This window comes from Lissotriton helveticus, chromosome 1_2, assembly GCF_964261635.1.
Source record: "Lissotriton helveticus chromosome 1_2, aLisHel1.1, whole genome shotgun sequence".
Classification (NCBI taxonomy): Eukaryota; Metazoa; Chordata; class Amphibia; order Caudata; family Salamandridae; genus Lissotriton; species Lissotriton helveticus.
The window spans coordinates 282,858,491-282,882,550 of record NC_136058.1 but is presented as its reverse complement, the minus strand read 5'-3'; the positions used below and the strand labels follow the sequence as shown (position 1 = coordinate 282,882,550).

Sequence of the window (24,060 nt, the reverse complement as noted above, 5' to 3'; positions counted from 1 at the left end):
GAGTTTTTTCTGGAGTGTGGGTGTGGTTCCTGCGTAGAGGGTGTTGCCGTAATCCAGCCTGCTGCTGATGAGTGCTTGGGTGACCGTCCTTCTGGTTTCGGTGGGGATACATCTGTAGATCTTGTGGAGCATGCGGAGGGTGTTAAAGCAGGAGGAGGAGACTGCGCTAAATTGCTGGGCTATGGAGAGCGTTGAGTCCAGGATGAAGCCCAGGTTGCGAGCATGGTTGGTTGGTGTCGGTGCAGCTCCCAGTGCGGCCGGCCACCAGAAGTCGCCCCATGCGGAGGGGTTGGAGCCGAGGATGAGGACCTTCGTCTTGTCCGAATTCAGTTTCAGCCGGCTTGTCTTCATCCAGTCTGCGATGGCCCTCATTCCCTCGTGGAGGTTGGATTTGGCGGTGGCTGGGTCTTTGGTGAGGGAGAGGATCAGCTGGGTGACGTCGGCATACGAGATGATGTTGAGATGGTGTGCTCAGACGATGTTGGCGAGTGGTGCCATGTAGATGTTAAAAAGGGTCGGGCTGAGGGATGATCCTTTGGGTATGCCGCAGGTGATCGCGCTGGCTTCGGAGCGGAAGGGGGGGAGGCGGACTCTCTGGGTTCTGCCGGTGAGGGAGGAGGTGATCTAGTCCAGGGTTTTGTCTCAGATCCCTGTGTCACTGAGGCGTGTGCGCTGGGTGTGGTGACAGATGGTGTTGAAGGTGGCCGAGAGGTCCAGGAGGATGAGGGCTGCTGTTTTGCCGTTGTCCAGTAGGGTCCTGATGTCGTCCGTGGCAGCGATGAGGGCAGTTTTGGTGCTGTGATTGCTGCGGAAGCCGGATTGGGAGTAGTCCAGGGTGTTGTTCTCCTCCAGGAAGTGGGTCAGTTGTCTGTTGGCGGTTTTCTCAATTACTTTTGCCGGGAACAGGAGCAAGGAGATGGGTCAGGCGTTCGTGAGGTCCTTTGGGTCCGCCTTGGGTTTCTTGAGTAGGGCGTTAATCTCAGAGTGTTTCCAGTTCTCTGGGAATGTGGCGCTCTCAAAGGACTTGTTGATGATCATTCCTAGATGGGGTGCGATGATTGAGCTTGTCTTGTTGAACATGTGGTGTGGGCAGGGGTCGGTAGATGAGCCGGAGTCGGTAGGTGAGCCGTAGTGAATGGTGTTCATGATTTTGATGGTGTCTTTGTCGTTGACGTGATTCCAGGCGAGTAGGAGGCCGGTGTGTTTGGTGGGTGTTTAGTCGGGGGAGTCGGCGTCTGGGTGTCGAAGCTGTTGTGGATGTCTGCGATCTTGCAGTGGAAGAAGGTGGCCAGGGAGTTGCAGAGTTCTTGTGATGATGGGACGTCGTGGGGCTGGAGCTAGGGGTGGCAAGCTCTTTGCTGTTGTGTGCGTTGTTGGTGATGCGTTCCTTGAAGCTGGTTCTTTTGGTAGGTCGGATGAGTTGGTGGTGCTTGCATCTGGCATTTATGAGGGAGTTACTTGTTCCGAAGGACTGGGATTGTGGGCTGTAGTAACGCTGGGAGGGGAGGGTGCTTACATTGAGGACCGTCGTCAATACCTTCTTTTCAATCTTGAAATGGTCACGGCTGGTCCATCCTTGCTGTTGGGGCCTGCTCCAACGAGCACACCCCACAGGTTAGCCATCTGCCTTAATCTTCCTGAGAGGTTTTTACAACATTTTAATTGCATAAAACTCTGGGATTTGCATTCACCTCCATCCTGCCTGCCACTTCAGATCCTGGAGGATCAGGTTCTTGTATTGAACTCTGTGCTGCTTTCATAGGCTATTAAGCTCTCTTTGTCTCAGATCATACCGGTGGTTTGGTTTTGTCACATGACTACTACCTCTGGGGCAAGACAGACTCCATGGCAGACGATTTAGAGAAGTTTGATCAATAAGACCTGTTGCATTTAAGTTACCTTTCCATTCCCCTTTTGGACCCAGGCTCAGGATCTACCTCTATATTCTTTTCCATCTTTAGCTCGCAGTCCTTCCTAGATGCTCTCATTGCCAAGCTGGTGGCTTGGGTGGGTTGAAGGAAGGGTGCTTCTGTCTATTCCCCCCAGCTTTTAGCACATCTTCTGGTGTTACTACCCTGGTACCCAAAGCCCAGATCCAGGCACCACTCCATGCCCTATAGCACTGACACCGCCATAAGTGTCCTTCATGGATCTTCTTCAGTACGCTCCAGCTGCATCCTTGGGTGCTACAAAGGTTTCTGTGAAACTCCACAAAGGTCTCCTCTGCAGCAGTGTCAGGCAGGTGATTGGCTCCTTGTTGATTTGTTGGGCTGACGAGCTTTGGGATGCACCTGCGCTCAGGCAGTGGTACAAAATCCTGAGATGACTGTGAGCAGCTTTGCCAGAACTCCCAAATTTCACTTGTTACTCTTTACTGAAGAAAGACCACACTCTTGAAACATGTCTAGAGATACATGGCACTGGTTTCACTAGCAATGATGAATACTAAAGACATCCAGCTAAAGTGAGTGCTGTCTTGCACTTCATTCACCACAATTCATCTGGGCCAATTGCGTGCTGGTATACCAAGCAGTGTGCTCCTTCCTCCTATTGGATTTAAACACCTGCTAACAAATCATTCTGTAAATCATTTTAATATCAATTGAAGAGCTGGAGAGCTAGCACACAAGCTTCACTTACTTCATATATAAACATCACTAGGCAGGTATAACATTATTCCTTCGTAGTGCATTTTAGAAGGTCTCTATGTAGAGAAAAGGAAACCGGTTTTGCAACTTGCTTCTGTCCTTTCAGCTTAGGGTTGAGTCCCTTTTCAAGAGTGAAGGCGAATAAAATTCCCAAAATGTTTGTGCAGGGCATCTTTCGGCAGTGTAGCAGGTTTGGGTAGCTACATTGCTAACAAGCCATGTAGTTTAGGATATCCAGCCATAATAGTCTGTGCTCGTAGTGCAGTTTGGTCAGAGATATAAACTTTGTAAAACGTTACAGCATGTAGACAGCAGAGACACATGTACATAGGCCATATCAATAATTTGAGCAGAAAACAAAGGCAGGGCGAGGACAATTACAAAGTAGTCTGTTTGTTTGTAGATGAGCCAAAAAAGGTCAATACTTGGGAAGAATTCCTCAGTTGCAGGTACTTAATTTCCAGAGCTCTTAGGAACTTAAAGTTTTTAGTTGTCAAGCAAATAAGGCACTTCAAAGCTACTAGCTGTACAGCAGATATGGCCCATTAAAGCTACTAGCTCTACAGCAGATATGGCCCATTAAAACTTCTAGATGTACAGCGGATATGACCCATTAATGCTATTAGCTGTACAGCAGATAAGGCCCTTTAAAGCTACTATCTGTGCACTAAATATGGCTCATTAAAGCTTCTAGCTGTACAGCTGATATGGCCCATTAAAGCTTGTAGCTGTACAGCAGATATGACCCAATAATGCTATTAGCTGTACAGCAGATATTACCCATTAATGCTTTTAGCTGTACAGTGGATATAGCCCATTAATGCCAATAGCTGTACAGCAGATATGTCCCATTAAAGCTACTAGCTCTACAGCAGATATGGCCCATTAAAGCTTCTAGCTGTACAGCAGATATGACCCATTAATGCTATTAGCTGTACAGCAGATATGACCCATTAATGCTTTTAGCTGTACAGCAGATACGGCCATTTAAAGCTACTAGCTGTGCAGCAAATATGGCCCATTAAAGCTTCTAGCTGTACAGCTGATATGGCCCATTAAAGCTTCTAGCTGTACAGCTGATATGACCCATTTATGCTATTAGCTGACCTGCAGATATGACCCATTAACTATAGCTGTACAGCAGATATAGCCCATTAATGCTCCTGGCAGTACAGCAGATATGGCCCATGAAGCGCTTGAGGAACAGACCGAGTGAGACAAGGAAGTATGACGAAAAGGGATAGTGAAAAAATTAGAGGTCAAGTAGGAGGTATATGAAAAAGATCTGACTCTTTACCATCCATACTTGTCTTGTAATGTGGAATTTGTTAACATTCAGTATATCTACCTCCTAGGTAGTCAGTGGCATGGGCTGCTCTCGAGCTTCTCCGGGATATCTATTCATCAAAAGTGCATGCATTGTTAACCTAAGAGTTTGCATTAAGTGCAGTCCTGTTCTTTAAACCCAAACATGATCTTGCGCTGCACCCAAAAATGCGAGTGAATCCCGGAGGGAGAGTGCAGCTGAATTTCGAATGAAGCCCGTTCACCTCCCCCAAAGATTTTATTAATAATTGCAGGCCATGATTTAACCCCCACTATGTTAGCTCATTCTGATGAATCAGGCAGATGTCTGTATAAATGAATGTTTTGCAGAATTGGGCGTTCTACAGGACTTCAAACTATAGGTTGCTTGGAGGTTGGGGAATCATAATGTGAAAGCATATTACACTTGCCTCATTTAAGCTGCGAGCAAAGCTAGTTAAACATTCAACCTCACAAACTACAGGGCTGAATTCATTATCCACGTGCTGATGCAGATTCTGAAGGAGTATAAGCAATTACGGATGGGTGGAATTTGCGTAGTCACGTTACGCAAAGTTCTGCAAAACGGTAAAAAATCTAACCGAGCTATGCAGAATCCCGCGAGCATGCGGAATTGCTTGTTCCACCCGTTCGCGATGCGTTTTTCGTGTTCTGGGACGCAGTTTGCGTGCTTGTGGGGAAATCTCTCGCAAATGTAACCATGTGGTTGCCTACTGGCGTGGCCATCTTGCTTCACTTGTCCCGCCCGCTCGCGATGCATGTTTCCTGTTCGTGACCGCGGATGTCCGATAGCGCATCTGAATGACGTGTTCTCGATTGCACACTATCGCAGGATAGCGCATCCGGCTACCAAAATCTCGTGGCGCACGCAACTGGATAGGAAAACTCGTCGGCTAACACGGGGATCTCAGTAAGTCGCTGCCGCGTGCGCGAACACGCATTTTGAAAGCGCGAACAAGGACAAAAATTCACTACATCGCGGAATTTTCAGCCGTTCCGTGTTCTCCGCGGAACGCAGAATTGCCAAAATTCCGCAAGCGGAGCGGAATTTACCGCCCAGGCCTATAAGCAATGCCTGACATTAAAATGGCATTTGGCAATGCGGCGAAGCTGCACCTTTACCATACAGCATGAAGTGGCTTGAGCCAAATGTTCTCGGCTTTGATTGACTGAATATTGAAAGCAGTTTCTCTGTTGATCGGCACTAAACAGCTTCTCTCTATGGTAGTTTCTTCTATTTTGGCCTTGTACAGATGCCTGTTGAGGAACTAATATAAATCTCCAGAAGGTTCTCAAGTTCTAGAGTTTCATGTTTAAAACTTTGGAGTACCTATTTTTCCCACTTTTATAAGCCATCTTGATCAGCCAAGATGGTTTTGTTTATTGTACTGTGAAGCACTGACTTTCCTTTGTCTTCAGGGCAAAATAGATTTCCTAAAATCGTTAATTACCTTCAGGCAAGGGGACTAAAATGTGACTTTTGGAGCGGGGAGGGCGGGGGGTCGTGTTGCTGTGTTCATATTCGCAGTTTCAAGCTATTCAGATTTTTCTCTTTAACTGTGCATACACAAGTCATTGCTAACTATAGTACATAGACTGTCCAGTAATAGTTCTGATGCTCCTCCGCACTTTTGAACCAGACAGTGTGACTTGTCTAATTTATGCATATTCTGGTTTTTGGATCTCTTTTAGACGTACCTTGGTTGCATCGTTTTCTCAATGAATATGTACTCTCTCCTTATTAACTACAAATAGTCTGGCTTTTTTTAATACCCTGGAGCCCCTCTCTGCCCAAGCTGAATATCTCAAAATCAGTTCTCTTATCCTGGCATTTTTCAGCTCAACAGTTTTTGAATCCTCTTCTGATTGCTTCACCACACTTCCCATGCACCTTGATAGGCACTGAAATGTACATATGAGGTAGCACAGTCTAACAGAAGATGTGTAGGAGATGACTGCCCTCTGGGTTGCTGTCTTGTTACATCCTGGAGCACGCCTCGAGGTGGTGGAGACTCTGCTGCGTATCGAGAGGTCGCTAGAGATGCTGTGTGGTGGCCCCAGCGTGGAGGCATGGTGCTGTGGAGTGTGCGAGGGCCTGGGTAGGGGCTCCGAAAGTGTTTATGAAAGATGATGGAGCCACCTGTGACTGAGACAGGCTGGATGCTGCAGTAGGGGCAGTTGGCATGGTGACGATGGGCCTTCTTCTGCTCAGGGGTACTAGAAGGTGGGTGAAGCACAGGGTCTGACCTATGGAGGCTATACAGCTTGGACCAAGGGTCCATATAGCTTGGACGGGAAGGAGAACGATAAGCTAAATGGCACCCAGACCTGATGAAGACCGACCACATGAGTCAGTGGGCAATGTAGGTGTTTTAGGCCTCAGCAGAGATGTTAGTAGTAATGCAAAGAATGTGGTACTTTCAGCTCTGAATAACTAAAATGCAATTAATTGGGGATTGTACTCTGTTTTCATAGCATCTACAGCCTGGCACAAAAGAAGGGTTGTACGATCCACCAGTACAATGAACCTCGGTTAAGAAAGATGAGACTACCATAGAACAGCCAACGCAACAAACAACAAAGCAGGGAACATGCAAACACAGTCATAAATGGGGCATGTGCCGAGTCATGTGAGAGGCACTGGCTGTGGCAGGTACATAACCAGTAGTAAGAATAATAAGGGACAAGGATAACCTATTAGGAAATGGTGACTCCTCCATCACTGTAATACTCAGGCGCTTGTTGATCAGAAAATGAGGTTGATATAATAATAATAATAATAGGGGGTCTTGTAAAGCGCTTGGTGACGCACAACGGCGTGTCCCCGCGCTATGATGCGAGCGCTAGCAGGAGAAGGTACTAAGGTGGGAACCCACTATCGGGCATATAGAAATGTTTTTAGCTTGGCTCTGAAAATGGGCTCTGAGGGTTCCAGGCGCAACGCCACAGGAAGTTTGTTCCAGCTAGATGCAGCCAGATACCTGAAGGATCTGCCGCCCATCCTTGCTTTGGACACCTTAGGAATGGACAGGCGCCCCGAGCCAGAGGATCTGAGGGAACGAGAGGGCTCGTATTGTGTCAGCAGACCCTGTAGGGGAAGAGGTGCCCTGCCGTTGACGATCCGATGACAGGTGCATAATGCTTTAAATTCCACCCTGCTTCTCACCGGAAGCCAGTGCAGGGCCTGGAGCGCGGCTTTAGAAGCTGATCTTCTGGGCAGTCTGAGAACCAACCGGGCTGCGGCATTTTGTAAAACCTGCAGGCGGCTCAGATTCTTCTCGAGAGTCCCCAGGTAGAGCAGGTTGCCATAGTCCATCTTGGACGTGACTAGTGCATGCACTAGTATTTGGCGGGCTTTGATAGGAAGGAGCTCCAGAACCTTCCTGAGGGTCTTGAGGATCCCGAAACAGGTACCAACCACCCGATTGACCTGGGGTCCGAAAGTTAGGTTGGAATCGAACCAGACACCTAGATTCCTCGCCTCCTGGCAGGGAATTGGTGCTGGTCCCAGGCAAGGTGGCCACCACGCCGACGTCCAAGCCGCTCGGTCTCCCCCCACCACCAGCACCTCAGTCTTGCCTCCGTTGAGCTTAAGGCAGTTGGCAGACATCCAGGCAGCTAGGTCTTGCATGCATGCTCTGAAGATGTCTGCCGCAAGACCGGGTGCACGCGATAGGGAGATGACCAGCTGTGTGTCGTCGGCGTACGACACCATGCGCAAACCGTGACTCTCCACTATGGTGGCAACCGGGGCAACGTACAGATTGAAAAGAGTTGGACTCCGGGACGAGCCCTGCGGCACCCCCTGGTCCAAGGCTACTCGCTCGGAGTAGCAGTCGCCCTGCCTGACTTGGAAACCTCGGCCAGATAGAAACGACTGGATCCATTTTAGCGCTGCACCTCCTACCCCTCCTTTGTTCAGACACTGTAGCAAGATGGAATGTGCTACAGTGTCGAACGCAGCGCTAAGGTCCAGAAGGATCAAGGCCATAGTATGGCCCTCGTCGGCACCCTGCCTGATGGTTTCGGATGCCATGAGGAGCGCTGACTCCGTCGAGTGTCGAGGCCGGAACCCAAACTGGGTGGGATGTAGAAGATTGGTATCTTCCACAAATTGCATTAACTGCAAATTGGCCACCTTCTCCGCCAATTTAGAGAAGTAGGGTAGAAGAGAGATGGGACGCAGATTCTCCATCTTTTCGAAGCTGATATTAGGCTTCTTGCGGAGGGGGAGCACCACAGCTTGTTTCCATTCCCTAGGCATAGTGCTGGACCTGAAGGAGACATCCAACAGATGCCTAATGTATGGTTCTAGTGTCGTCAAGCTGTCCCCCAGCCGTTTAGGTGATGCTGGGTCCCGTGGGGAGCCTGATTTCACTGATCTACATATTTTGATCAGGTCTTCTACTGGTGGGGTGGAGAAGTTAAGCAGCAGATTTTGTCCATCAGCCTCTCTTACTGATGCTTCAAACTCTCCCCCTGCCAAGGGTTGGGCAGGAAAGGCTGAGTAAATTTTGGACACTTTGTCGCCAAAATAGTCAGCAATGCGATTGCAGGCAACAACTGAACAATCCTCTAATCCTGCCGAGGACTTGGGGACAGCCAGGGATTTATAAACACAGAACAATTCTTTCACTGAATTCTCTGCACCCATGATCCTATCGGCATAGTGGGCAGTTTTCGCTCTCCTGATTAGGTTGTGATATGCCCGTCTATTGACGAGATATCTCTCTCTCGCCTGGCTGTCATAGGCTACCCTCCACTGCCTTTCTGCTCGCTTACAATCCCTCTTAGCACAACGCAGTTCCTCATTGAACCAGGGTGCCGTTCCCTGTTTACGGCCGCCCTCCTTTGGCCAGCCTAGAGGGGCCGTACGGTCCAGGGCAGCCATGATACGGTCATTAAGCAATTTATTTGCCGAATCCGCATCATCACCTCCAGGGGGGCCCTCTGCGATAAGAGCCTCATTGAACTCTGGCAGGGAGAACCTGGCCCATTTGCGCCTGGGGTAATTAAGGGGAGTGGGGTCTGTCACCTTATGTTTAGGGAGAAGAATTTCAAATGGTACCAGGAAATGGTCGGTCCAGGGGAGGGGCACGGGGAGAGCCGCTATGACTTCCTCCCAGTTCGCGAATACTGGATCAAGCAAGTGGCCATGCTGGTGTGTTGGAAGCTGGCCCTTTAGCTCTAGTTGTAAGGCCTGAAGTTCTTGACGGAACTCCATCGCTCCTTTGTCTGACAGATCCTCTAAATGCATATTAAGATCTCCGAGTAGCAGAAACTTATCTCTCCGCAACGCTATCTCCGTGACGCACTCTAGTAGGTTACCTTTAAACCTTGCCAAGGGTCCTGGGGGACAGTAGATTAAATAACCCTTCACCGTAGTGCCCCCATTAATTTTTATGGTAAAAACACCAGCCTCGCTTCCCGCCGTCAAGCTGCTGTTTAAATGCAATAGCTATACCTCCTCCTCTGCCATCGGGTCTGTCCAGTCTCACCATCAGGTATTCTTCTGGTAATGTCTGAATGATGTCAGGGTCAGAGTGAACATCCAACCACGTTTCTGTGAGGAATAGCAGGTCCAGTTGTCTATCCACAAGTAAGTCGTGAATATCGAGCTTATGACATAGTAGCGATCTCACGTTGAGCAAGCCACAGGACAAGGTGGAACTGCCCGTGGTATCAGCTATCGATGTACTAAATCGGAATTGACAGTGTCTGCAACCTACTTCCTCCCCTATGTATATGGTGTGAAGGCCGGGTGTACAAGTAATGGTGGACAGACTTACAAGATCGTTCCTACTCCAAAGTATTCGGTTGTCAGGACCAGGGGTGGTGGCCCTGGGTCGTGTCCGGTCGCAGACGGGCGCAGACGGGCTTGGCTTAGGCGCGGCTTCCGCGCGCGCCCGGCGAGCCCGCTGCGCCGTCTGGTCATGATGCACATTATATAGTGGTGAGAGGAGGGTGGGAGGCCGGCGCGACTAGAGCGCTCCCCCAACCACACCTAAGATGGCGCCCACCGCCGCCAGACACCGGCTCTGAGATCGGCAAGGCGAGGCAGGGAAGAAGTTAGGAGAGTGTGGAGGGTGTCAGAGTGCCTAGGTTAGTAATTCCCACATTACCACAGTTTAAAAGCACCCAATGCTAAAAATGTTGGTCAATTTCGAAGTGCTCCTAAAAATGTTATAAAAATAATCAGCACACAGAAGTAAAATTCCAGCAAGCAAGGTCGTAGCCCTAGTAGTACTCACTAGTGAGAGCTACGAATGGGCAACGCGGCCGCCGAGGAGCCGAACTAAGTACTCTGGGAGGGCGGGAGGCCGGCGCGACTAGAGCGCTCCCCCAACCACACCTAAGATGGCGCCCACCGCCGCCAGACACCGGCTCTGAGATCGGCAAGGCGAGGCAGGGAAGAAGTTAGGAGAGTGTGGAGGGTGTCAGAGTGCCTAGGTTAGTAATTCCCACATTACCACAGTTTAAAAGCCCCCAATGCTAAAAATGTTGGTCAATTTCGAAGTGCTCCTAAAAATGTTATAAAAATAATCAGCACACAGAAGTAAAATTCCAGCAAGCAAGCTCGCAGCCCTAGTAGTACTCACTAGGGAGAGCTACGATATGGAAATATACCAATAGTCGGATGAGACAGAACTGCAAAAAGGGCCTAGAAGGGGGGTGGCTGGCATAGTTTCCAAATCAAGTTGTTTGGGGTAAGAGAACGAAAAAGACAAGATAATGACTTAGACCTCAGCAGTAGAGGTCCCGACTTTGGGGGTAATGCGAGCTGTGCTCGTCAATCTGACACTGGTACGAGTACAAGGAAGACACAGACATATCAAACTACATCCCAGAGTGCACACTCAATTTGGCATCAAACAGAATCCACAGACGCTGAGATGTATCAGCAGTACCACTTGCTGACTCCGCAGTGACTGAATAATACAGACATCACGGATGCAATTAAAAATATATCTTCTGTGTGACTGCTTGAATGTGGGTTCTGGTGGCTATGGTGAAATGCTAGGACATAGGGATAGAACAGAGCCCTTGAGGAACTGGAGCCCCCCTCTCCCCCTAAAAATGTTGACATACCTTGACTAATGAAGGAAGAATAATATTTGGACAATAACTTTGGGAAGGGAGGGAAGTTGAAGGAAGGAACCCCTCCTCCACGGATTACTTTAGTTCCCATTTTGAGGGGTTATGTGGAAACAAGAGGGAACGTGGGACGTTTCAGATAGTTGAGAGGGAGGGGTTGGGTGTGTGGGACTGGCCGCCCTCTAGGGAGAGGGCAAACCGGAGAGCAGATCAATCAACAGACTCTGAATTAGTATAGCCAAACATAGGACACAATGGCCATTTGTAAGACTGGCTAAACCAAGGGCAAGACTGCTGGAACTTAAAAAGGGAGAAACTGATGTGGGTTTCTTCCAAGAGACATACTTGATAACAGCTGACTAGAAGCAACTCAAAACACAACACATCCCAACACAATATTTGCCTTTTGAAGAGAATATAGCAGGGAGAAGAGGCACCTATTTATCTAAGGGATCTTAATACCAGGTCTGCACTCCCACAGAGATCCAAAGAGTAGATGGCTCTTGGTAAATGGGATACTGAAGGGATCTCCGCTATCACTTGCTACACTATATGGCCCCAAAGCCGGACAGGAGGAGTTGCTCACTGCTATTCAGCAGAGAATAACGGAGCAACTTGGGGCATTTGAGTAGGACAGGAATTAATATGGTTTTGAAAGCTGGAATTGACAACGTTAATCAGAGATGTGGAGGGACCTCTGTATTCTAAAAGAGGCAGGCGATTATTGGAGGACCTAAGTCTTGTAGATGGCTGGAGGCGCAGGTAAAAGAATATTCACACTACTCCCATGTGCAAAAAATACAGGTGTATATGCTTACAAATGCTTGCTAGGCAATGTAGCAAGAGCTGAATAAAACTAAGGGTGGGCGTAGTTGGCATAGTACTAGTACGCGGAATTCCTTGAAGTTGAACAAAAACTCCATGAATTCTGCAACTTAGCTCCGTGGAGCTCCCAATTAATAAAACAGAAACCTCATATACGTTGAGTAAAATAACAAATATCTCTGTCTTTACATGCTAAAATGCAAATAGTAGTTTCACAAAAGTGAAAATGAAAATTTAGCAAGCAGTGAGAGAGGTGATGATTTGGGGATCCTTCCTAACCTAGGGAGCGAACCAAGCAGATGCCTTGAAAACAAAGTGCACATCTTGCTGAATTATTCAGTGATGGTCCCATCCTCTTAGGACCACTACAGGCACAGCTACGGGCAAAAATACAATCCCAACTAAAGGCCCTGCAAAGCATTATGGGACAAGATTAGCAGTGGGCAGTGAATATTATAGTATCCAATATCAAAATAATTCTACAAAGAGCTGCAGTTCAACTAGTCGTTAGTAGGTGTCCCTCACAAGTCAAAAGGAAAAGCATTGAAATTATTACATCAAGCTGCAGTTCCACTAGTCGTCACTAGGTGTCCCTCACGAGTCAAATGCAAAAGCATTGAAACCCTTTCATGAAGCTGCAGTTTCACTAGTCGTTACTAGGTGTCCCTCATGAGTCAAAAGCAAATGGATTTGACTTGAGGGACACCTAGCAACGACTAGTTGACTTGGGGTGGTCCTAAGAGGATGGGACCACCACTGAATCGTTCAGCATGATGAGCTCTTTGTGTTAAAGGCATTTGCTTGGTCCACCCCCAGGTTAGGGGGACCCCAAAATCATCACCTCTCTCATTGCCTGATATTTTCCATTTTCAAAGTTCACGTTTGTGTATTGATTATATCCTTTTTAGCGTGTAAAGTTGCTTTATCAAAGCATTTATGGGTGTAGTTAAGTAGCTGACTCCGCTGTGTGGAGGGCTAGGTGGAGGAACAGAGTTTTTGCCTGAATTCTCCACAAACTCCGGTAGCGGAGCAGAGTTCATTGCCCAGGGTTAAATAAGACCCAATAACACTATCTGACTAGGGTCTCTGTATTACTGTGGACATTGGGACACTGTGGACACTGGGAGACGATGAGAGGGGTATGACCATGAGATGGAAACTAAATGGTCACTAATAAGGAACATTTAAGATGCTATCAAAAAACATAAACACTTCATTGAAGTGGAAGAGGTGTTCATAGCAACAAGATGAGACACACTGGATATGGTACTTTGAGTCCACTTTATAAAAGGAGCGGCATGACTGAATAGAGAAAGGGGTCCTAACTGATTACTCTGAGGCAGAAATTATTAACACTTGAGGGACACGATAAAAATACCCTTTCACCACGCAGCTGTCATAAGATTGTGGCCACTAATTGCTTAAATATTAAATATTATGATTGGGTCAACAAGGTAGGCGATTTCCAGGCCAATCATCTCAGTGCTGAGCAGATATGCAACCACATCATAGAAGTTCATGATGGTAGAGGGTAGTGGGTCATCTCTATAGACTAGAAATAAGAGGAGTTTTAAGAATTGTATCAGCTGCTCTACACGCAATAAAGAGAAGATGAAGGGGCAAGGTGGATGTACCTGGAGAGGCTGCAGTTGACGAAACTTACCGTGGTGGGTAAAGACTGGATAAATTCACTTTTAGCAAAAAAATAAATGTTGCTGTCTGCAAATATCTTACATTAGGGAAAGCACATGGCCTGCTTGGGTTTATAACCGGTTTTGGTGAAACATTCCCCCTAATTCTTTTGAAGAGTCTGCAAATGTTGTTTAAGTCCTTCAGTAGCACACAGCGTGTCATACATAGCACGACTGAATTCATTTATCACCTTTTAAAGCCATGGAAAGTTCCAGGAACACCTTCGGCTTCCCTCTTAAATTTTGACTATACGCTATCCACATGTATTTATGCACGTAGTCTGGGACAACTCATGCCCAAACTAATTCACCAAGATTAGGTGGGATTCATAGAGGGCAAGCAAAACCAGTGATAATTACAAACATCCGTGACTGAGCTGAGAAGCAGCTGAATTAGTCATATTGCTGTTCCATTAATGTTAAAAAGGCTTTTGACCAGGCGGGATTGGAAACAACCTTACGCCACATTGAATATGAGGAAGATCTGCTAGGGTAAGATGTACATTTTTCCTGTTTTTTTGCTTCATTTCTCAATGGCACAAAAAATCAAGGATAGTGTAGGAAGCTGGTTCTATATATACTATATCAAAGCGAGGTATAGTGTGCACAGAGTCCAGTGGATCCCCAGCGGTATAGCAGAGGCTAAAGTAGATAATACTAACAGTTCTATTTGTGGTAATGTGGTCGAGCAATTAGGCTGATCAGTGGGCGGTGTTAAGCATTTATTGTATACACTCAGGTAAGAAATGTTATCACACACTCAAAGCTAGGGGTGGGCGGAATTTGTGTAATCGCGTTACGCAAATCTCTGCAAAACGGTAAAAAAATCTCTGCGAAAACGTGGAATTGCTTGTTCGCGATGCTTTTTTCCTGTTCGCAGTTGCTGTTATCGTGCTCAGGGGTAAATATCTCGCGAACACGCATTTTGAGAACGCGAACAAGCAAAACATTTTGCGAAGTCGCGGAATGCAGAATTTTGGGCAATTCCGCCTTCTCTGCGGAACGCAAAATTACCCAAATTCTGCAAGCAGAACGGAATTTACCACCCAGGCCTACTCAAAGCCTGAATCCAGACCAATTGGTAAGCATAAAAAAGTTTTTACTTTGTATTTTATTTTAGAGTCAAAGGTTACGTAATGCAGGTATGTTGTAATACTTTCAAAGTAGCAAAGCTTTTCAGGTAGAAAGGTTTGTAGAGTTTTCAAGCAATAATTTTCAGTCTGAGAGAAAATACTTTGTATTCAGTATACACAGTTAGTGCAATATAGAGAGAATGCTATGCAATCCTGTGGAGAGAAAGACAGGTGATGGACTTACAAGTAAGTACCCGGCTTACAGTTCCAGTCTTTGGGTGGTCTTAGGCCAACACTGCGGCTATGCCGGTCATGGGGGGCTGGGGGCACTTAGAGGTGCAGATTTCAGTATCTTCGCCGTGGCAGTCGATACCGGCAATGAGATTTACCCTCACGGTCCGTGAAGAATAATACTGTAGGTTGGTTTTCAACAGACCGCCAACATGGTTATCGTTGTGGTCGCTTGCAGTTTGCTTCTGTCATTCATCTGGAGGAGTTCCACTGTCAGGAGGTCGCGGTGAGGTGTTTGAGCCAGAGATGCCAGAGGAGGTTGACAGGCCCACTTGCAGGAGGGTACGGGCTCTTGGACACCAGCTGGACACAGCTAAAGTCGTGAGGCCTAGAGGATCCCTCGAGGTTGTGGAGGCCTGTCTGCATGGGATGCTTTTCTTCTGGCTGGGCAGAGTCGCGTTGACACAAGTGTCGGTCCTCTACCACTGCAGTTGGGGTGTTCTTTTGCAGCAGTGAGTTGCGTCGCCACCAGTGTCCATCCTCACTGTGGCAGTTCTTGTACCATTGGATGCTGGGGACTAGAGCCTCTAGTTCCAAGGGAGATTCTTGGCGCTTTGGCGAAGGTTGCAGGTCCTCCAGGGTTTCTTGGAAGTCAGATAGGGTTTCTGGAGGGACAGCAGGTCCAGTGGTCAAACCGGGTGCAGGTGGCAGGGTTTTTGTTGAGTTTTGTCATCAGCGGGTCAGTTCCTGGTCCAGCAGTGGTACGGGTCTGTCTTCTTCTTTGATCCCTCAGATCTGAAGAGGTAAAGTTCAGGGGTGTCCCTAAATTCTAGATTTAGGGGCATTACAGGGCTGTGCAGGTCAAGACCAAAGGGTCCCTTCCTCGTAATGCCATCCACCAGTGGGAGGGGGCATAATTCTCTTCCTAATTGGCTGAGTCCTCTCACCTTCAAGATAGAGGTGACTGAGATTAAGTGTGGGCAATGAACTCTGCTCCGCTACTGGAGGTTGCGGAGATTTGGTAACTACGCATTTCATTGAAACGAAGGAATTCATGCAATAAATCTGACTCCGCTGCGTAGTAGAGTTAGCTACTGCACCCACAACTCTCTGACAAAACAACTTTACTTTTACATGCTAAAAAGCATAAAACCAATTCATAAAAGTGAGCTTTGAAAAATACCAGGTGTTGGACTTGGCCCTTCTGGCAAGTTCACCCCTGAACTTTTTGCTTTTGGTATGTGACCTGGTGATAGTGATTTTTGGTTTCTGCGCACTTTACCACTGTGTCCCAGGGTAAAGTGCGTGCGTGTGGTGAGGTTGACCTACCCTCCCATAGGAATGCATGGGGAATGTATGTGTCCCTGGCAGTTCCTGATGCGGGGGGAGTGCAGGTGCGAGTTTGGTATGTGCGGACTCGTGTGAGTGAATGCTGCGCGATGATGTGTGCGACATGATTGTGTCTAGTGTGGAAGTGCCACTTCTAGAAGTGGGCATGTTTGTGTAAATTATGTGAATTGGCTGTCTGGCTTCTGATTGGCTGGAGCTGGCTGGTGAGCCTGGCTCCAGGAGTTAGGATGGGTCTGCCCCGGTGGTGGGTGTTGAGATTAGAATACTGATGGCTGGGGAGGAGTGCACCTGGGACCTGAATAGGGCTGGGCTTTCCCCACACAATGATGGCTCCGCCCCCCTGTGGTGCGACTGATGACCCTAGCCTGCCTAGTGAATAATGAGAGGGGCTGAGCACTTCAGAGTGCTCCAAAACCAGCTGCGACTGGTTTTCCCCCCACCCTGCCCACAGAGAAAGAGGTTTTACTGTATAAAAAGGGGCTGTGTCCCCTTACAAAATGTTCTTCCTGATCCAAGCTGAGGGGGCTTGCTGCTGCTGCTGGGCGCCAGGAGGACCGCCACTGGGGATTGCCTCCCTGCCTAGGAGGACCCTGTGAGCTGGATCCTGGGCCCAGCCTTGCCCCCCACCCCCTGAAGGACTTGGTGCTGGACTTTGGGGGCATTAGCGCATGAGTAGCGCTTTACTTTTACTTTCCTAAGCCCTACAGCGCCTGGGAGCGCTAGATTGGCCCCTAGCGCTCAGAGCGCTTTATTTTTACTTTGGTGGCTGACAACGCTGCATATTGCCGGGTTCCTGCCTTAATTTACCCCCCTGACGGGTGCCCACCCCGCCAGGGACATTGCCGGCATTTCTGATAATTGATCGAGGGAGCCCACCCCTCGTCTTGGCCCCCGAGATCACCGCCGCAGCACCGGGGCCGAGGAGAAGCCGAGAGCAAGCCAGGGAAGCTGCCGCTGACGTCACCCGGAGAGCCGCGCTGCCATTGGTTGAGGCTGTGGGAGGCTCGCCGGGCGACCTGCGCGGTGATTGGCTGCCCCAAGCAAGAGAAGAAGCATGAAGCGGCGGGAGCCTACCCCGCGCTCCTGCACTGCCCGCGTGAATGCGGCCGTCCCCCCCATCCCCCCAGGGCTCCCAAGAGCGAGGGAGAGCCCCGGAAAGCGAGAGGAGATCGCGACGTAGGAGAGCCCCCGAGGAGCGGGAGCTCTCCAGCCCCAGCCGCCGCGAGGCCCGTGAGGCCTTACTTTAATTACGAGTCCCCCAGGGAGGGACTCCAACGGCGGCATCATTGTTCTAGAGCCCCTGAGGCTCAAGGGGGCATTTTGTTCATTTTGAGCCCACAAAGGGCTCCGGGGGCATATTTGTTGAGGAGCCCTGAGAGGCTCCAGGCGGCATATTTGTTTGGCGAGCCCTGAGAGGCTCTTGGGTGCCACATTTGTTCTCTAGTCCCCCGAGGGACTCCAACGTCTAAGGGGGCATTTTTCCTTTTGTGGTAGAGCGGCCCCGGAAGGCAGCGGGCTGCTCCCACTTGCCCCACAGTTATTCTCAAGCCCAGCGAGGCTCACAGGGACATGAGTGCTTTTGGCCAGAGCCTGCGAGGCTCCACCGTGTTGGCCACATCATCCCTACAGCTGCCCAGCACTTAGTGGGCAGCTGCTCCGTTTAGGCCCCCTGACATTGGGACACAGGGCATTTCAGCCCCAGAGAGGCCAGTTGGCCTGGGGACAGTCACAGGTTGTGGCCTATGTGATTTCTGATCAATTGTTCTGTGCTGCACCTCTGAATGTGTTGTTAATGTGTCATTTGCTTTTCCCTACACCGCTGCATGTATGTTTATGCATCATGTGTTTTTCCCTACACCTCTGAATGTTGTGATGCATCATGTGAAATGTTCTTATGCCTATACCCCTAAACGTATAGTGATACTTAGGTGGTTGTTCTTCCTAGTACAGGTGTTGCTAGTGAGGTCCTGGTTCCCTGCGTAATATTTTCCAACGGTGGTTAGGGTTGCATAGGTGGTACTTACCTGTTACCAGTAGTTACTGGTTGTGTGCTCTATTTTGTGCTAAAGTGATTCATATTCTATGTACCAAGTGCTATTTCTAACAAGTATCCTAAGACTAAAAGTTCATATTCCTGACAGTGGTCCATGTGACCCTGTCCTGTACATATCCCCTGTAAATTCTGCCCGTGCCTGTTGGCACATTGTAAAGTGTGTGTTTTTATCTAATGTGTTTGATAATACAAAGGCTATTTTGATATATAACCTTGTGCGGAATTTCCTTTGTGGTGGGCCTTGGGTGTTGTTGCTGGGGGTCCGTGCGCAAACACTTAACTTACATGGCCTCTGGGATAAGCCTTACTGCTCGCGCCACGTTGCCTAGAGGGTGAGCAGGGGTTATCTTTGGCGTGTAACTCCCTTGCCCTGACTAGAGTGGTGGTTTCTGCCTGGCTTTGGCGCAAGCCTCAGCCAACTGGAAATCCCATTTCTAACACCAGGCAATGAGAGAGGTGGTGATTTTGGGGTCACCCCTAACCTAGGGGGATGGCAAGCGGATGCCTTGAACACAAAGAACATATCATGCTGAACGATTCAGTGATGGTCCAATCCTCCTAGGACCACCCGAGCAAAGTTATGGGCAAAAATACAATGCCAACCAAAGGCCCAGCAAAGCATTATGGGGCTAGATTCTAGAGTTTAGTCTGGGCCAGCCTCTGAGCACTGCAGGCGTCAAACATCAGGAGATGTGGCTTCTGATATGACAGAGGGGCACCTCTGACTATCTCTTCATCTTGGAGGTATTAGCAGTAGACCCAGACATTCAGTGCTCACTCTCTGTTGCAGTAGCTTGGCATTGCAGTTGGTGTAATAATGTTGCTCGTTCCTTTCGACTTACCTTCTCGTGGGTTTACAAACCAGCTTCTTTGATCAGCGAGAAGAGCAATGCATCCTTGCAAGAGGGAATCCATGGTGTTGCAAAGGTAATTGATAGGAAGGCCCCCCCCAGGCGGGCAGTCATATCTAGTAGGGAACGAAGCTGAAATGGAATTAGATTTTATCCCTTTCTCATGAATGAAATTGGTCAGAGGCCGAAGGGATTGATGACGCTGGAGCGTAATAGGTTAAAGATCTTGATTTAGCCATACCTTGATGCCTTCAAAATCAATGGGATTCCTGTCTCATACAGCAGACCTGATGCTTTCTGTCTGCCTATAGTAGTGTAGACAGGTGAGGATAACTTGCGGTTGATCTCGAGAGCAGGCGAGCTGATCCACTCTATGTGGGCGGTCAAGGATAATTGTCTGATCTACAAGGTAGATGGCAAAGGTGCTCATTATTCACAACCGTGAGACTTATTGTAGCTGAGCCAACAGTTAACGCCAACGCCTGTCAAAGCGAGACTGCCGCTGGAGGAGGACGTGTCAATAGGATCTTGACCGCCTTGCTTTCCTGGGGGGGGGGGGGGGGGCATAACCTTTGTTTGCTTCACCACGGCTGATGAATACTTACGTCTGCCCGCTATCACAGGATCGAGGACCACGTTGATTCCAAATCGTAACTCCTGCCAAATCGTTCTTGCGTCTTCCTGAATTCCATCAGGTCACCGCTATCCCCAACCCGAAGAGGCTACTGTGAGGGAATTCACCCTTCTTGTTGGGCTGTCTACAACACCTTTAGCCTTGAAGAAGACCCGCATTGACATCAATCAATCGGGCTGTTGTCAGGGTCGAAACATCAGCGTTAACTGTTGGCTCAGCTACAATAAGTCTCACGGTTGTGAATAATGAGCACCTTTGCCATCTACCGGAGACATTACTTTATGCTGTTCTGGCCATTTTTCATTTGTAAATCCATCTTGATCAATTGTAAATATTTTACCCCCACACCTGTATATAATACGTTCACATCACCACAGTCACTGAGCACTTCACCTCACTGTAATCTAAGTCACTATTTCTTATACATTTATTTCTTGACAGCCTTATACTCTGATTGCTTTATTCATTAGGAAGTAAAATTGCTATGCTAAGAAGTGCATTCTTGTTTGTTTTGTGTTCCATTAGTATCACAATTGAATGATACCATTTGAATTATACATGTCTTTGTAAAGGAATTATCCGTTTCCCAACAGAACCGTTAAAGATTTCCTGCAGACCCATCCCTGGTTCAAACCTGCACCCCACTAACCCTCACTAAAGGTGCAACACTAGACTGGATCATTTCCAAAGAACAAGTGGTTAATACTATTTTGATCGTCCCCTGCGATTGGTCAGACCACCATATTATTAACTTCCAAATACCCGCCACAAAAAAGAAACCAACCTCACAACCAATCAAACCCAGACAATGGGCTAGAGACACTAAAAACTTTAACTTGGGACGACTAGCAACTCTTTGTGAGAAAGAACTTCTACCTCCTAATAATATGGCAGACATAAATGAATTTACGGATCACAACTCCACAATGACTAAACTAATCAACCACATTTCTCCGCCAAAACTCAAAAGAATACCGGACAAAGACAAAAACCTGTGGTTCAATGGAGCTCTTAATGAAGTAAGACTTAAATTGAGACTAACTGAACGGAAATGGAGACAACCCTCATCCCCTCAACTAAAACTGCAAAGAAGGTCCAGAAACTCCTATAACAAAAGTATTCTAAAATCAAAAAAAGACTTCTTCAGATTGGAACTCGACCAAAACATCACGGACTTCATGTTATTAGAGGACTGCCAATCAGGATTCAGACCTGGACACAGTAGCTAAACAGCAATTCTACATAGAGTGGACGACACCCTACTCGCACTCGACAGTAATGAAACTTGTCTGCTGGTGCTGATCGGCTTCTCGTCCGCATTCAATACTGTTAACCACAGCAAAATACTTGAGAGACTAGAGAACAGGATGGGATTATCAGGAACAGTCCTTCAATGGTTTAAATCCTTCTTAGAGAACAGAATGCAAAGGTTTTTGGTGAATCAAAAACTATCTCCACCTTCCCCTAATCTAGTAGGAGTACCACAAGCCTCAACACTATCCCCATTACTATTTAATTATTTAATCCCTATGTTGAACCACTAAATGCAGTATTACAGCAGGCGAACATCTCCTTCCTCATGTACGCGGATAACACACAGTTGTATATTAAAATTACATCTCTAGAAGAGATCAAGACGATGAACCAAGCTCCAAAAAATCTGAATTCCTTCTAATCCCTCCCTCCCTCCCCCCCCCCCCAAACAAAAAACTCTACGATGATAAAGGATTGGACCAAGCTGATCACTGCACTTAATTGTACTCTGATCCTAGTGGACTCTACCAAATTGCTAGGAATTACTCCGGATAAGAACCTAATTATGCAAACACTCCTCAACATGATGGCTAAAAATGCCCGCTTTCATCTCAGCTATCTTAGAAAAATTAAACCTTTCATCGAAACATCAGAACTCAAAACAGCAGTTTAGTCATCTTGAGGTTGGATTGCTGATGTACAACTTAATCAGGAGGTCTACCCAAGATCTCAACAGCCCCACTAAAACCCAGTTTTAATGCAGCCGCAAGACTCACAACACAATTTGACCACATCATGCCACATCTGAAGGCACTCAACTGGCTGCCATATGAAGCAAGAATCCAACTAAAGATGGCCTGTATCACACATAAAGCACTTCACTACAAAACTCCTCTGTACCTAGCCCAGAAAATTATGATTTCTGGAGGAAGCAGACTCTCTCGGCGTTCCGGTAATCTTCTACTGAAACCTTCATACTTCCTTAAGAAAAAAACATATGATAGAGCATTCTCTGGAGCTGCACCAAGAATATGGAACTTGCTCCCCCCAAACATCAGAAGCATCCTGTCTACTACTGTATTAAACCAGCATTGGCATAGCCAATAGGTCTCGCCTTTGGGACCTTATAAGTGTTTAGCTAGAGCTATTGGCTTTGCCAATGTCTTTATGACATGGTGTTGCGCAGTGTAGCTGCTGTGCAGCACGTTGTAAAATTCTAATAAAAAAACTTGTTTTTTTTAATTTTACATAAAACCAAGAATCTTGAGTGCCACTAGGCATAGGCTTCCGCTGTCGACCATTCTATGGCCTTCTCCGCCTGACACTTCCGTTTATACTTTAAGCCACTTGTCCCTGTGCAATCAGGGAACAGACAGGTGAGCTTGGTGACTGTGAGTCTGCCCTGATCTCGTCTGGGCGGTTACGGTTCTACATCAGATGCTGACTGGCAAACCCCACCCTGCTCCAAAACAGTGAGTGCTGCAAATATCTAATAGGAATTAAAATGCACACAAAAAAACTGAATACTTTCCTTTGTCCTTTGGTTTCTCTCTGGATGCACAAAAATTTAGAACAAACCCATAATCATTGTGATTTGCTGACTTTGAGAAAGAAATTAATTTAACTCCTTCACTTCGGGGCTGATTCCCCTGCTGTGCTGGGGGGCGCGCACAGCGCCCCGGTGCTCATGATGAGCTCAGCTCGTCATGAGCCACGGTGCTCGTGTGCTCATGACGAGCTGAGCTTGTCACTGCCACACCCGTTTGTGTAGAACGCTCGCACAGCAGGGGAGTTAGCCCCGCGTGTGAGCGTTCTAATGGTCATGACGAGCTGAGCTCGTTATGAGCATAGGAGGGGTTAATAGTCTTCGTGTCCAAATTAATCACCCATACACACTATCACAGGTTGGCCAGGGTTATAAGATTACAGACTGCCACATCATAAAAACTATATTTCAGTACTGAATAGTTCATCCGTTGATGCAAAAAAATCTGCTTAATGGTTCCTTTCTGTCTGACATCGAACAACATCTCCCTGCCTACTGATGTATGTGCCGCCATGAGATTTGATTCATATGTGGAAGGATAATGGATTCAGCAGTGGATTCTCTTTTTTGTGGTGTCACTGAACACAAAGTAGCAACATTGTTGAAGGAAGAGTGAGCTTCAGTAGTCATTGTGCCTGAATTTCAGATTTTCACAGGGAGGTGGATGGAAACTTGCATGTCTTTCTCCACTTATGGGTAGCAAGTGCGACGTTTTTGTGATACCTACAAACATATGCATACGTGTGGTTATGTGGCTTGTGTTTGTGCCTTCAGAAATTCAAAAAGAACATCAGAAGGTATTAAGTTGTTGTGTAAATAGTGTGATGGGTCTGAGTCAAATAATCTGGATCAGACACAGAATTGGGGACCACGAAGGGCTTGACATGTCCCATTGTGATGTGCAAATAGCGTGTCGCATCTGTGTTCAGTTCTCCTAGTAATGCAAAAAAAAGTTTTTGGGGTGTCGCTGTAGGTGTAAAATAGAATAGGTAAGGAGGCAAGGGTGTAAACTACCGAGAACCTGTGCCTTCGTGGTGTCACTTAGTCATGGACAGAGCCACTGGAATTATGCAATTGTTCATCCGCTGCGATTTTGGCATAATTGTAGATTTACCGCATTTGCCACATAATCCATCATCTGCTGCATAATCTGCAGATTTTAACAAAATAAAAATGTGTTTCTACCTCAAACGGTTACAACGTTTCTAAAACTGCAGCGGCCTCTGTTGCTGCGTAGTGGAAGGCCTTTTGGAAAGGTTGACTGGTTACCTTTTTGTTGCCTATTGCTATATTTGGGTGTTAAACTGGTACTATTGAGGTGCACCCAATGCCTAGTCAGTGATAACAAGTTTAAAAAGTAGAATATAATGAAGTAATACGATTAAAAAATGTGCTGCATAGTTTTCTTTTTTTTACCGCATAATTTACTCAACCCTGCCACAAAATTTGGCCCTCTCCTGCTGCATAATTCCAGTGGCGCTGG

General features: G+C 47.4%; 1 protein-coding gene across 2 annotated transcripts in view; it reads left to right on the top strand.

The window, feature by feature from the left end:
• TMEM53 (transmembrane protein 53) overlaps nt 1–24,060 on the top strand; it is a 140,303-nt gene that overhangs the window by 79,607 nt on the left and 36,636 nt on the right. The window lies entirely within an intron of this gene.